This window comes from Micromys minutus, assembly GCF_963924665.1.
Source record: "Micromys minutus genome assembly, chromosome: 1".
Lineage (NCBI taxonomy): Eukaryota > Metazoa > Chordata > Mammalia > Rodentia > Muridae > Micromys > Micromys minutus.
In genome coordinates this window covers 210,103,675-210,116,840 of record NC_137969.1, presented here as the reverse complement: position 1 = coordinate 210,116,840, position 13,166 = coordinate 210,103,675, and the positions used below count along the sequence as shown (strand labels likewise).

General features: G+C 40.2%; 1 pseudogene across 1 annotated transcript; it reads left to right on the top strand.

The window, feature by feature from the left end:
* Nucleotides 1-7,028: 7,028 nt before the first annotated feature.
* On the top strand, nucleotides 7,029-8,705 carry LOC308415175 (60 kDa heat shock protein, mitochondrial-like; annotated as a pseudogene). Its single transcript has one exon. The product of its transcript is annotated as a 60 kDa heat shock protein, mitochondrial-like (transcript).
* The last annotated feature ends 4,461 nt before the right edge of the window (nucleotides 8,706-13,166 follow it).

The following is a 13,166-nucleotide window of genomic DNA, read 5'->3' as shown; positions in this document are numbered from 1 at the left end:
TGGATCTTCTATTCTATTCCATTGATCCACATGCCTATTTCTGTACCAGTACCATGCAGTTTTCAGCACAATTGCCTTGTAATATAGCTTGAGGTCAGGGATAGTGATTCCCGCAGATATTTTTTTTTGTTGTTGAGGATGGATTTTGCTATTCTAGGTCTTTTGTTATTCCATATGAAATTGCACATTGATCTTTCCAATTCCATAAAGAACTGGGTTGGAATTTTGATGGGGATTGTGTTGAATCTGTAGATTGCTTTTGGTAGGATGGCCATTTTTTTTTAAACGACTTTATTTTGCAAAACAAAGATAAATGTAAAGATTTTAAACATTTTTTGCTTAAAATTATACATTTTTGTCAGTACTGTTTTTTCAGACATTAAAATAAATTTTACATAAGACCATGTGAATATGTTTTTTAGTCAGTACTTGACTTTTTTCAAGGGCTTGACAGTATGCATTGAAAACGTACTAGTTGCAATAAGCGTAAAGTACATGCAAAACAAAACGCAACATGGGAATAGTCAAAGTCTTCTTGTTTTGTGAATATATGTATATTTTTTGTTTTCTTTATTTCTTGGACTTCATACAGTCTGTGATTTGTTTCTGGGGGAGTATAAGCGTCTGGGGTTAGCATCCCACTATCAGTGACTGCATATTATGTCTGTTCTTTTGTGACTGGGTTATCTCACTCAGGATGATCTTCTCTAGATGCAGCCATTTTCTTAAGAATTTGGTTAAGTCATTGTTTCTGGTGGCTGAGTAGTATTCCATTGTGTATATGTACCACAATTTTTGCATCCATTCGTTTTCTGAAGAACATCTGGGTTCCTTCCAGCTTCTGGCTATTATAAATAGAGCCGCTATGAACATTGTGGTGCATATATCTTTGTTGTGTATTAAAGTGTCTCTGGGGTATATGCCCAGAAGTGGAATAGCTGGGTCTTCAGGTAGTACTATATCCAATTTTCTGAGGTATCGCCAGACAGATTTCCAGAGTGGTTGTATTAGCTTGCAACCCCACCAACAGTGGAGAAGTGTTCCTATTTCTCCGCAGCCTCGCCAGCATCTGCTGTCATCTGAGTTTTGGATCTTGGCCAATCTGACTGGTGTGAGGTGGAATCTTAGGGTTGTTTTGATTTGCATTTCCCTGATGGCTATAAGGATGTCGAGCACTTCCTCAGATGTTTTTCGGCCATTCGGTGTTCCTCAACTGAAAATGATTTGTTTAGCTCTGTACCCCATTTTTAAATAGGGTTATTTGATACTCTGGTGTCTAGCTTTTTGAGTTCCTTGTACATCTTGGATATTAGGCCTCTATCTGATGTGGTGTTGGTAAAGATCTTTTCCCATTCTGTTGGTTGCCGTTTTGTTTTCTTGACAATGTCCTTAGCCTTACAGAAACTTTGCAATCTCATTAAGTCCCATTTGTTAATCTTTGACCTTAGAGCTTGAGCCATTGGTGTTTTGTTCAGGAAATTTTCTCCTGTGCCTATGTGTTCTAAGGTTTTCCCTACTTTCTCATCTAATAGTTCCAGTGTATCTGGTTTAATGTGGAGATCTTTAATCCACTTACACTTGAGCTTTGTACAAGGAGATAAGAACGGGTCTATTTTCATTCTTTTGCATGTTGAGTGCCAGTTGGACCAGCACCATTTGTTGAATAGGCTGTCCTTTTTCCATTGAATGTTTACTGCTCCTTTGTCAAAAATCAGGTGACCATATACATGAGGGCTCATTTCTGGATCTTCGATTCTATTCCATTGATCCACATGCCTATTTCTGTACCAGTACCATGCAGTTTTCAGCACAATTGCTTTGTAATATAGCTTGAGGTCAGGGATAGTGATTCCCGCAGATGCTTTTTTGTTGTTGAGGATGGATTTCGCTATTCTAGGTCTTTTGTTATTCCATATGAAATTGCACATTGATCTTTCCAATTCCATGAAGAACTGGGTTGGAATTTTGATGGGAATTGCATTGAATCTGTAGATTGCTTTTGGTAGGATGGCCATTTTTAAGATGTTGATTTTTCCAATCCATGAGCATGGGAGATCTTTCCATTTTCTGAGATCCTCCTCAATTTCTTTCTTCAGAGGTTTGAAGTTCTTGTCATACAGGTCCTTCACTTGCTTAGTTAGAGTCACACCAAGGTATTTCATAGTTTTTGTAACGATTGTGAAGGGTACCTTTTCCCTAATTTCTTTCTCCACATGTTTGTCCTTTGAGTATAGGAAGGCTACTGATTTGTTTGAGTTAATTTTGTATCCAGCCACTTCGCTGAACTTGTTTATCAGCTGTAGGAGTTCTCTGGTGGAATTTTTGGGGTCACTCAAGTACACTATCATGTCATCGGCAAAGAGTGATGTTTTTATCTCTTACTTTCAGATTTGTATCTTCTTGATCTCCTTTTGCTGTCTAATTGCTCCAACCAGGACTTCCAGTACTATGTTGAATAGGTAGGGAGAGAGTGGGCAGCCTTGTCGAGTCCCTGATTTTAGTGGGATTGCTTCAAGTTTCTCGCCATTAAGTTTGATGTTGGCTGTTGGTTTGCTGTATATTGCTTTTATTATGTTTAAGTATGGACCTTGGATTCCTGTTCTTTCCAGGACTTTTACCATGAAGGGGTGTTGGATTTTGTCGAATGCTTTCTCAGCGTCTAGTGAGATGACCATGTGATTTTGGTCTTTGAGTTTGTTTATATGGTGGATTACGTTGATGGATTTCTTTATGTTAAACCATCCCTGCATCCCAGGGATGAAGCCTACTTGGTCATGGTGAATGATTGTTTTGATGTGTTCTTGGATTCGGTTTGCAAGGATTTTGTTGAGTATTTTTGCATCAATGTTCATAAGTGAGATTGGTCTGAAGTTCTCTTTCCTTGTAGGGTCTTTGTGTGGTTTAGGTACGAGGGTTATTGTAGCCTCAAAAAATGAGTTGGGGAATATTCTATCTGATTCTATCTTTTAGAATAGTTTGGCGAGTATTGGTGTTATATCCTCAATAAATGTCTGATAAAATTCTGCACTAAACCCGTCTGGACCTGGGCTTTTTTTGGTTGGGAGGCTTTTGATGACTTCCTATTTCTTGAGGTGTTATAGGGTTATTTAGATGGTTTACTTGGTCCTGGTTTAACTTTGGGACCTTGTATCTGTCTAGGAATTCGTCCATTTCCTCCAGATTTTCCAATTTTGTGGAGTATATGTTTTTGTAGTAGGATCTGATGATTTCTTGAATTTCCTCAGTTTCAGTTGTTATGTCCCCACTTTCCTTTCTGATTTTGTTAATTTGGATACTCTCTCTTTGCCCTCTAGTTAGTCTGGCTAGGGGTTTATCAATCTTGTTGATTTTCTCAAAGAACCAACTCTTGGTTTTGTTGATTTTTTCAATGGTTCTTTTTGTTTCTTTTTGGTCTATTTCTGCCCTAATTTTGATTATTTTTTGCCGTCTACTTTTTTTTGGGTATATCTGCTTCCTTTTATTCTAGGGCTTTTAGCTGTGCTGTCAGGTTGCTGATGTGAGCTCTCTCCAGTTTCTTTTTGGAAGCACTTAGGGCTATGAGTTTTCCTCTCAATACTGCTTTCATTGCATCCCATAAGTTTGGGTATGTTGTGTTTTCGTTTTTGTTGAATTCTAGAAAATCCTTAATTTCTTTCTTTATTTCTTCTTTGACCCTGCTATCCTTTAACAGAGCATTGTTTTGTTTCCATGTGTATGTGGGCTTTTTGTTGTCTTTGTTGTTGTTAAAGACCAGTCGTAGACCATGGTGATCTGAGAGGATGCATGGGAGTATTTCAATCTTCTTATATCGATGGAGGCTCGTTCTGTGTCCAATTATGTGGTCAATTTTCGAGAAGGTGCAATTGGGTGGTGAGAAGAAGGTGTATTCTTTTACTTTGGGATAGTATGTTCTGTATATATCTATTAATTCTAGTTGGTTCAAAGTCTCTGCTAGTTTTGCAGTGTCCTTGTTCAGTTTCTGTTTCCCTGATCTGTCCATTGGTGAGAGTGGGGTATTAAAGTCTCCCACTATTATTGTGTGGGGTTAAATGTATTTTTTGAACTTTAGTAGGGTTTCTTTTATGAATGTGGGTGATTTTTTATTTGGAGCATATATGTTAAGGATTGAGAGTTCCTCCTGACAGATTTTTCCAGTAATGAGTAAAAAGTGTCCTTCCTTATCTTTTTTGATAACTTTTGGTTGGAAATTTGCTTTATTCGATATTAGAATAGCCACTCCAGCTTGCTTCTTGGAGCTGTTTGCTTGGAAGATTTTTTCCCACCCTTTTACTCTGAGATAGTGTCTGTCTTTGTCGCTGATATGAGTTTTCTGTATGCAGCAAAAGGCTGGATTTTGTTTCTGTATCCAGTCTGATAGTCTATGTTTCCTTATTGGGGAGTTGTGACCATTTATGTTAATAGATATCAAGGAATAGTTGTTTCTGTTTCCTACCATTATTGCTTTTTTGGGTTGATTTTTGTCTGTGTTTTTTTCTTCTTTTAGTTTTCTTGTTTAGGAGTTTTCTTGTTTTTACTAGGCTGTATTTTTCCTCATTGTATTGGGTTTTCCACCTATAATTCGTTGTAGTGCTGGGTTTGTGGTCAGATATTGTGTGAATTTTGATTTGTCTTGAAATATCTTCGTCTCTCCATCGATGTAGATTGATAGTTTTGCTGGGTATAGCAGCTTGGGCTGGCACTTGTGCTCTCTTAAGGAGTGCATGATGTCTGTCCAGGCTCTTCTATCTTTCATAGTCTCTGTTGAGAAATCAGGTGTGAGTCTGATTGGTCTGCCTTTATATGTTACCTGACCTTTTTCTCTTACTGCTTTTAGTATTCTTTCTTTACTTTGGGCACTTGATGTTTTTACTATTATGTGTCGGGAGGTATTTCTTTTCTGGTCCAACCTATTTGGAGTTCTGAAGGCTTCTTTTATGCTCGTGGTCATCTCATTCTTGATGGTAGGGAAGTTTTCTTCTATGATTTTGTTGAAGATATTTACTGTGCCTCTTAGTTGATACTCTTCTCCCTCTTCTAATCCTATTTATCCTTAGGTTCGGTCTTCTCATTGTGTCTTGTATTTCCTGGACATTTTGGGTTAGGAGCTTTTTGTTTTTTGCATCTTCTCTGGCTGTTTTGTCTATGTTTGCAATGTTGTCTTCTGCCCCCGAGATTCTCTCTTCGATCTCTTGTAATCTATTGAACATGCTTGCTTCTGTGACTCCTGATTTCTTTTTTTGGTGTTCTGAGTCTAGGGTTATCTCTTTTACTGTTTTCTTTATTGTGTCAATCTCTGTTTTAATTTCCCTCTTCCATTCCTTTATTTCTTTGGTTCTGTTTTCCTCTCGTTCTTTGAGTTCTTTGAGTGTTTTTCTTGTTTTTTCTTTAAAAGCTTCTGAATCTTTTTGCTTTTCCTCTCTTTTTTGTTTAAGTATCTCTATCAGCATCTTGAGGTATGATTTCAGGTCTGTGTCTTCTTTTTCTGGAGTGTTTGGAATTCCGATGTTTGCTGTTATGGAAGAGCTGGGCTCTGGTGTTGCTAGATTGTCTTGGTTCCCTTGGGATATACTCTTTCTCTTTCCTCTTGCCATTTTGTTGTCAGTGATATGTTCTTGCCTTTCCCTTGTATCTGGTCTGTGTTCCTGTTTCTCCACTGGTTCAGGTGTCAGATGGGTCGAGCCCTGTTTTATGCCTCAGAGTCGTCGGGTGTGAGCAGAAGTTCCAACGTTCTGTTTCTGTTTGCTGGATCAGGCAAGGCAGGGCAGTGCAAGGCAGGGGGTGCACTTTCCATGTGTACTCCACAGAGATCTCTCTGCTCCCCTGCAGCCCAGGTCTCCCACCCACCAGTTGCTCAGCCTCTATGAGCCTCTGTTCCGGGTGGCAGGTGGGCCAAGCTCTGCTCTGTGTCCGGAAGTCGCCTCCGGGTGGAAACAGAAGTTCTAATTTTTTGTTCCCAATCGCTGGATCGGGCAAAGCGGGGCAGGGCAATTTAGGGTGTGCACTTTCCGTGTGCACTCTGCAGAGATCTCTCTGTTCCCCTGCAGTCTAGGTCTCCCACTCACCATTTGCTCAGCCTCTATGAGCCGCCGTTCCGCGTGGCAGGTAGGCCAGGCTCTGCTCTGCTTCCGGAAGTCGCCTCTGGGTGGAAACAGAAGTTCTAATTTTCTGTTCCCAATAGCAGTTGCTCAGCCTCTATGAGCCGCCGATCCGGGTGGCAGGTAGTCCAGGCCTCAAATTGCTTTAAAGTGCAGCCATTGTGATGTTTGTCCACCCTTGGTCCCCTTATCTTCCTGTGTTATAATTGTTCACATCATTGTATTATAAGTGTGCATTCTCCAATGGCCGCTTAAAAAACCTTGAAAAAATATATTCTTATACTTTTTGCATATCTGAAAATGTTTTTTATTTTACATTTATATTTGATTGAGAGTTTTGTTGCTATAACATTCTCAATTAGAAATGTTTATCACCAATAATGATTTCCTATATTCCAGGTTTTAACATTGCTTATGAGACATGCCATTCTGTTTTCATGTCCTGAAAATTATATATTCTTTCTATTTGTCTGTCTGTCTGTCTGTCTATCTATCTATCTATCTTTGATTATTATCTGTATTTATTGAATATTTTCCCTGTCTACTTTTCTGTAACCTTTGTCCTCAGTGTTTTGAATTACCCAGTGGTAAGTCTTGGTGCATATGTGCATGTGTATGCATGTGCACGTGTGTGTGTGTGTGTGTGTGTGTGTGTGTGTGTGTGTGTGTTCATAACAATGTATAGCCTAGTTTTGCCTTGTATTATGAAACATTTAATTCAGTTTTAGACTGTTTGCTTCAGTTACTTGAGTTGTTTCTTCCTTTTGATGTTTTTCTTCTGTCCTTTTTCTACTGTTAATCAGATAATGAATGTCTTGAAAGGCTCATTTAAATATTTTATCTTGTCTCACTCACTGCAGAAGGGCTGCATTGACCTGTTCTCTCCCGCCACGACTCCCTCACTAGCACCCTGCAGGAATCCTTTGACTACCCACAGTCCTTTGCCAGATGAGACCAGTGTCCAGGGCACTGGTTCCTCATCTCACTCGGGCCTATGCCAAAAATGTACAATTTGGGGCTGATGCTTGAGCCTTAATGCTTCAAGGTGTAGACCTTTTAGCTGATGCTGTAGCTGTTACAAGGGGGCCAAGGGGAAGAATAGTGATTATTGAACAGAATTGGAGAAGTCCTAAAGATGGGCTCACTGTCACATAGTCAATTGATTTAAAGGACAAATACAAAAATATCGGAGATAAACTTGCTCAGGAGGCTGGGGATGGCACCACCACTGCCACTGTTCTGGCATGGTCTATTGCCAAGGAGGACTTTGAGAAGGTCGGCAAAGGAGTTAATCCAGTGGAGAGGTGTGATGTTGGCTATTGATGCTGTAAGCTTAAGAAACAATCTAAACCTGTGATGACCCCTGAAGAAATTGCTTAGGTGGCTTCAATTTCAGCAAATGGAGACAAATACATTGGGAACATCATTTCTGATGCATCAAAAAAGGCTGGAAGAAAGGTCATCACAGTGAAGGATGGAAAAGCTCTAAAGGATGATCTAGAAATTATTGAAGGCATGAAGTTTAATAGAGAATATATTTCCTCATATTTTATTAACTCATCAAAAGGTCAAAAATGTGAATTTCAAGATGCCTATATTTTACTGAGTGAAAAGAAAATTTCCAGTATTCAGTCCATTGTACCTGCTCTTGAAATTGCCAATGCTCATTGGAAGCCCTTGGTCATAATCGCTGAAGATGTTGACTGAGAAGCTCTAAACACACAGGTTTTGAACAGGCTAAAAGTTGGTCTTAAGGTTGTCATGGTCAAAGCTTTAGGGTTTGGGGACAACAGAAAGAACCAGCTTAAAGATGTGGCAATTGCTACTGGTGGTGCAGTGTTTGGAGAGGAGGGGTTGAATCTAAATCTTGAAGATGTTCAAGCTCATGACTTAGGAACAGTTGGAGAAGTCATTGTTACCAAAGATGATGCCATGCTTTTGAAAGGAAAAGGTGACAAAGCTCACATTGAAAAACGTACTCAAATAAATTAAAAAAAGAAAGTAAAATGTATTCAAGAAATTACTGATCAGTAAGACATCACAACTAGTGAATATGAAAAGGAAAAGCTGAATGAGCGACTTACTAACCCTTCAGGAGTAGCTGTGTTGAAGGTTGGAGGGACAAGTCATGTTGAAGTGAATGAGAAGAAAGACAATTACAGATGCTCTAATTGCTACAAGAGCAGCTGTTGAAGAAAGCATTGTTCTTAAAGGGGGCTGGGCTCTGCTTCGGTGCATCCCAGCCTTCAATTCATTAAAGCCTGCTAATGAAGATTAGAATATAGTTATAGACATTATTAGAAGAGCACTTAAAATTTCTGCAATGATGATTGGTAAGAATGCAGGTGTTTAAGGATCTTTGATAGTTGAAAAAATTCTGCAGAGTACCTCAGAATTTGGTAATGATGTCATGCTTGGAGATTTTGTGAACATGGTGAAAACAGGAATCATTGATCCAACAAAGGTAAGAGCAGTTTTACTAGATGCTGCTGGGGTGGCCCCCTGGTTAACTACAGCCGAAGCTGTAGTGACAAATTCCTAAAGAAGAGAAGGACCCTGGAATGGGTGCAATGGGAGGAATGGGAGGGTATGAGAGGTGGCATGTTCTAACTCCTAGAATAGTGCTTTGCTCTTATCAATGAACTGTGACAGGACCCTCAAGGCAGGTCCCTCACCGATAACTTCAGAGAAGTCACCTGAAGAAAATGACTGAAGAGAAAAAGGCTGGCTGATCACTGTGACCATCAGTGACTTGGTTTTTTTTTTTTTTTTTTGGACAATATGTAATAGTTTACTGCTGTCATTGTCCATGCCTACAGATAATTTATTTTGTATTTTTGAATAAAGACATTTGTACATTCCTGATGCTGGTGCAAGAGCCATACACCAGTGTCCTGCTTTAAACTTCAATCACTGGGGCATCTCCACTGTTCTGTCAGCATCAGGTCTGCAGCGCTGAGTCACCACATGAGAAGTTCAGAAGAGCCTTTCTGTGAGGGAGGGAATGATTGTGTACCAAGTAGAGAAGTACCAATTATGTGACATATTTAGTGTTATAAAATTTTGTTTAAAGTTAAAAAAACATTTTATTTTATTTATTTATTTATTTTTACCTCTTGATCTATTTGATCTGTTTGCTAGAGACTTTCACTGTCATCTTTCTGAGCATTTAAAGATGTTTAATTTTCATTCTCCTTTTTTAATTTATAGCTTTTTTTCTTTTCATTATGGGAAAATTTTTATTCTAATTTTGCTTCAAAAATAATTACCGTCTCTTTGGTGTTTTATGGTGTAACTTGCAGTTTGTTTTCATGTCCTCTGCTTTCTTTTCATCCAGGGCAGCGTTTTCTGCCCATTTGTTTTATTCTTTCATTCATGCTGACACCTTTCCTCAACCTCCCATGAATTCCACATGTCTCCACAACTCTCAGCAATGTCTCTGACAAATAAGGGCTTGATGGCCTTTAAAAGAAGAGCACAGCTGCGATTAACTCATTCGAAACACTCGAGTGTCACGTGCTATGCATAGCGTTTTGAGCACGTGCGGACGTGGAATTACTTGTGATTCAAGTCTTGCACCTGCTTTTAAGGGCTTTAACTGTCTCCGACTTCCTCTTTTTGACCTCTCTTTTTAGTTATTTTCTGCCATTAACTATGTTAATAGAAATAGAAATTGCCCATACCCACTAGTGCCAAATGAGATTGAATAGAGCGAACTGAGGCTTTGTGACCCAAATCAGGTAAATACTCCAGCAGAAGACAGTCTGCCGCTGCAGGATTGGAAGCCACTGGAAATGGGGAAAGGGGGTTGTCTCTCACTGTCTGATTCTTTATGACTCTTCTTTCTCCCAAAGTGTTCTCAATGGGTTAACAACAACAACAACACAAACAGACAGACAAATAAACAAAAAGACCCCCAAGCCCCACAAAACCAACCAAACAAAAACCCCATGTTACAGTATCTTAAAAAAAATTATTTGGGTCCCACAGCAACTGAAACAGAAGGAGGGCAGAGTGAGCTTATCCTGACTGTTGCCTGTCTGTGGAATCTGTTCCCCTATCTGAACTGCCTTGTTTGGCCTCAGTGGGATAGAATGTGGCCAGTCCTGTAGTAACTTGAGGAGCTAGGGTGAGTTGGTATCCAGGGAGAGATCTCCTCTTCTCAGAGGTGAGGTGAGGGGTATTGGGGGCAGGGATTATGTGAGGGGGAATGAAAGGAGAAGAGCACTGTGATGGAGATGTAAAGTGAAAAAATAAATAAATGAAAAATAAAACAAATAAAAAAGCCCAAAATGTGCTTGCCTATTTATATATTTATTTATGTATTTATTTTGTGCACATTGGTGTTTTGTCTGCATGTATGTATGTGTAACGGTGTAGTGTTTCTGGTGTGTAAGTTCATGGAGTATGAGAATAAAGGCTACTGAGCATGCAGGTGGCCCCTGCAGGAATCAGGAAAAACAGAACACTAGCCAGCATCTCCTAGGTTTAGAATAGTGATGGTTGCTGGTCAGTTTATGTTATAGAAAATTCTTTCATCTTCTAGTCAGAGGCCATGAAGCCTGGTGATCAGGATTCTGGCAGCACCATGAAGGAAAAAGTACGCTTGTCCCATCATTTAGTACTTTCTGCCATTTACTATTATAATAGACATTGAAACCACCTAGTCCCCACTATTGTGCAGTGATACAGAAGAGAATAAAGCAATGCAGACTTGAAAAGTTTTAGAAAACTATTAGAAAACATGTACCAGTGCATACTGGTTTCTGTAGAAGCTGATGCTTATGTGGTCTTTGATGTATCAGGTGTATGTCCTGTTACTTCTTCTTGCACACACTGCACCCTTTTCTCTTGAGATGCAGGTTTTATCTCTGTTTCTAGATCTTTATCTCATTCTTCTATCCCTGCCAGCACAGATTTATTTTCTGTTAAGTGCTCCCCTCCTGCACAAGATGTGGGAAAGGGGTCAGGCAGGCAGAATCATGAACATGGTTGCTTGCACTGTGGGGAGGGCTTTGTATTTGTTTTTAAAAAGGCATACCTGTCACTTTATGGATCCTAGTTATAGGGAAGATGAATGAATTTGACTCTTCTTCCCAGTCCAACAGTAAATTGATTGGTAGACTTGGTAGATTGGAAGAATGAAAAGAATTTTAAAGAATTCTCATTCATACAGCTCTGGTGGGATTTGGAAGAAATGAGGATCTGAGAATCTCTTGATCTCTCTCTGGGTTGGGTCAATGATGTTAAATGAATGGACAAAGAAATTTCGGGCATACTCAGGGATGGAAAATACAGAAGGAGCAATTAAAGCTGTAGAAAGGGATAGCTGGAGTAAGGTGGTTTGGTTTTATATACACTAAAGCAAAAAGGGATGATTTTATTCCAAAAGACATCCTGTGTACTTTGATCAGATTCTGGTGACAGATTGCAACAGGATAAAACTAGGTGAATATAAAGGGCTCCTGTACTGTCTTTAGCATGGCTCAGCAGGCATAGTTGTTCATAGATGGAAGGAACCAAAGTTGGGGCCATTATTCACACAGGTCAGATTTGCACCGGAGTGCCTTTTGTCATAACTGCAGACTTCTCCTTTGCAGCCTCTGATCTCTTGGCATGTCAATGTTCTTAGAGACATTGTGAAAAAAAGAAAGACCCAAGAGGCACTGTAAGGGGAAATTTGGCCAAGGCCATTGCTCCTTGGCTAGCATTGTCAGTGACTTGTGCTGATACTTTGATCCCTGAGGCTTATTTTCTAATGGACCATTCTTATTTACTTTTTTTTTTTTTTTTTTTTTTTTTTTTTGGAATAAAAGGTTTCAGTAAAGAATTAAAGTTTTTATTTGTAAAACTGGAAACTGTTCATATAAGTTATCAGCTCAGAACCCTGGTTTCCATGGAATCAACGGCATGAAATGAGTCTTGTCCCTTTTTGCCAGGTTTGGGGTGGTCTTTTCTAAGCCTTGGATTTATTTTCCCTGAGCCGATATTCTTTAAGCAATAGCTGCCCAAGGTGGTGGATTTGGTTCCCATGGTCCTGCACTGTCTTTGGCCCCAGGGGCAGGGCCCGGCTGACATCACTGCTGGAGAATGGCAGTCACTGAGCACGGATCCACACCATGGCTTTACAAGTTCCAGACCAAGTCACCTTTTTATTACATTTTTATTCTGTGTAAGGATGATATCAGTTGGACAGTTTCCCCATTTTTTAGAATGGGTTCCTGGCCAGGGAATGTCACTTGGTAGGCAGGCTGACAAGTTTTCAAGCACTTGATCTGGGGACAGTCCCACAGATGCTTCATGATCAAGTGTTGTTCTTGTTCTTTAAGATGTAGTCATATAAGACAGGACTTCACCAGATCTCCGTGTCTGCATCCACCAGGTTGTTTCTCTTGGCATAGCCAATGATGATCCTTTGAACTTTGCTGACCTCAAGGATGTTCCCCTTCCTGTGGCCAGACTCCAGGAAGAGCTGGATCATGATGATAGGAACACAGTAGAGGGATTTTATATCTAGAGGGAGATAGGGCTGTTCCCTGCTACCTTCCTGGACAGCGTGGCGCCTCCAGTCCACAGATACAATGCTCTGTCCTTCTTTCTCAGCATCTTAGCCTGGACAGTCAGCTCCTGCTGCATGTGGTGCAGGAACTTAAGAGAACTCTTTAAAGTTTGATTTCCTTATGTCTATTTGCTGTCCTTCAGGGCAGCAGCAGAACATGAGACGGCTCAGGAGTGTGCTGGTGAACAAAGAGAGGTCAGCTGTTTTGACTCGACTCTGCAAGGCAGGCAGGAAGCATTGCTCCTCTCCCTCCTGGGTCAAGCTCCTTGGTTTTCATGCTGACCACTGCCCATGCAGGTGGAGAGGACATTTCTCCAAATTTCCATAAGTGCTCCTGATGAGTACGGATCACAAAGAAGCTCTTTCCCTTCAGGTCTGAAGCCAGCATCTGAATTGTGGACATGGCAGCCACTCTGATTGCTATGAGAGCTCTGTCCCTAAAAGTACCTGAGGCAGACCAATAAGGAGCACCACTACCCCTGGAAGCATCAAATCTGCTCCACCCCCACTAG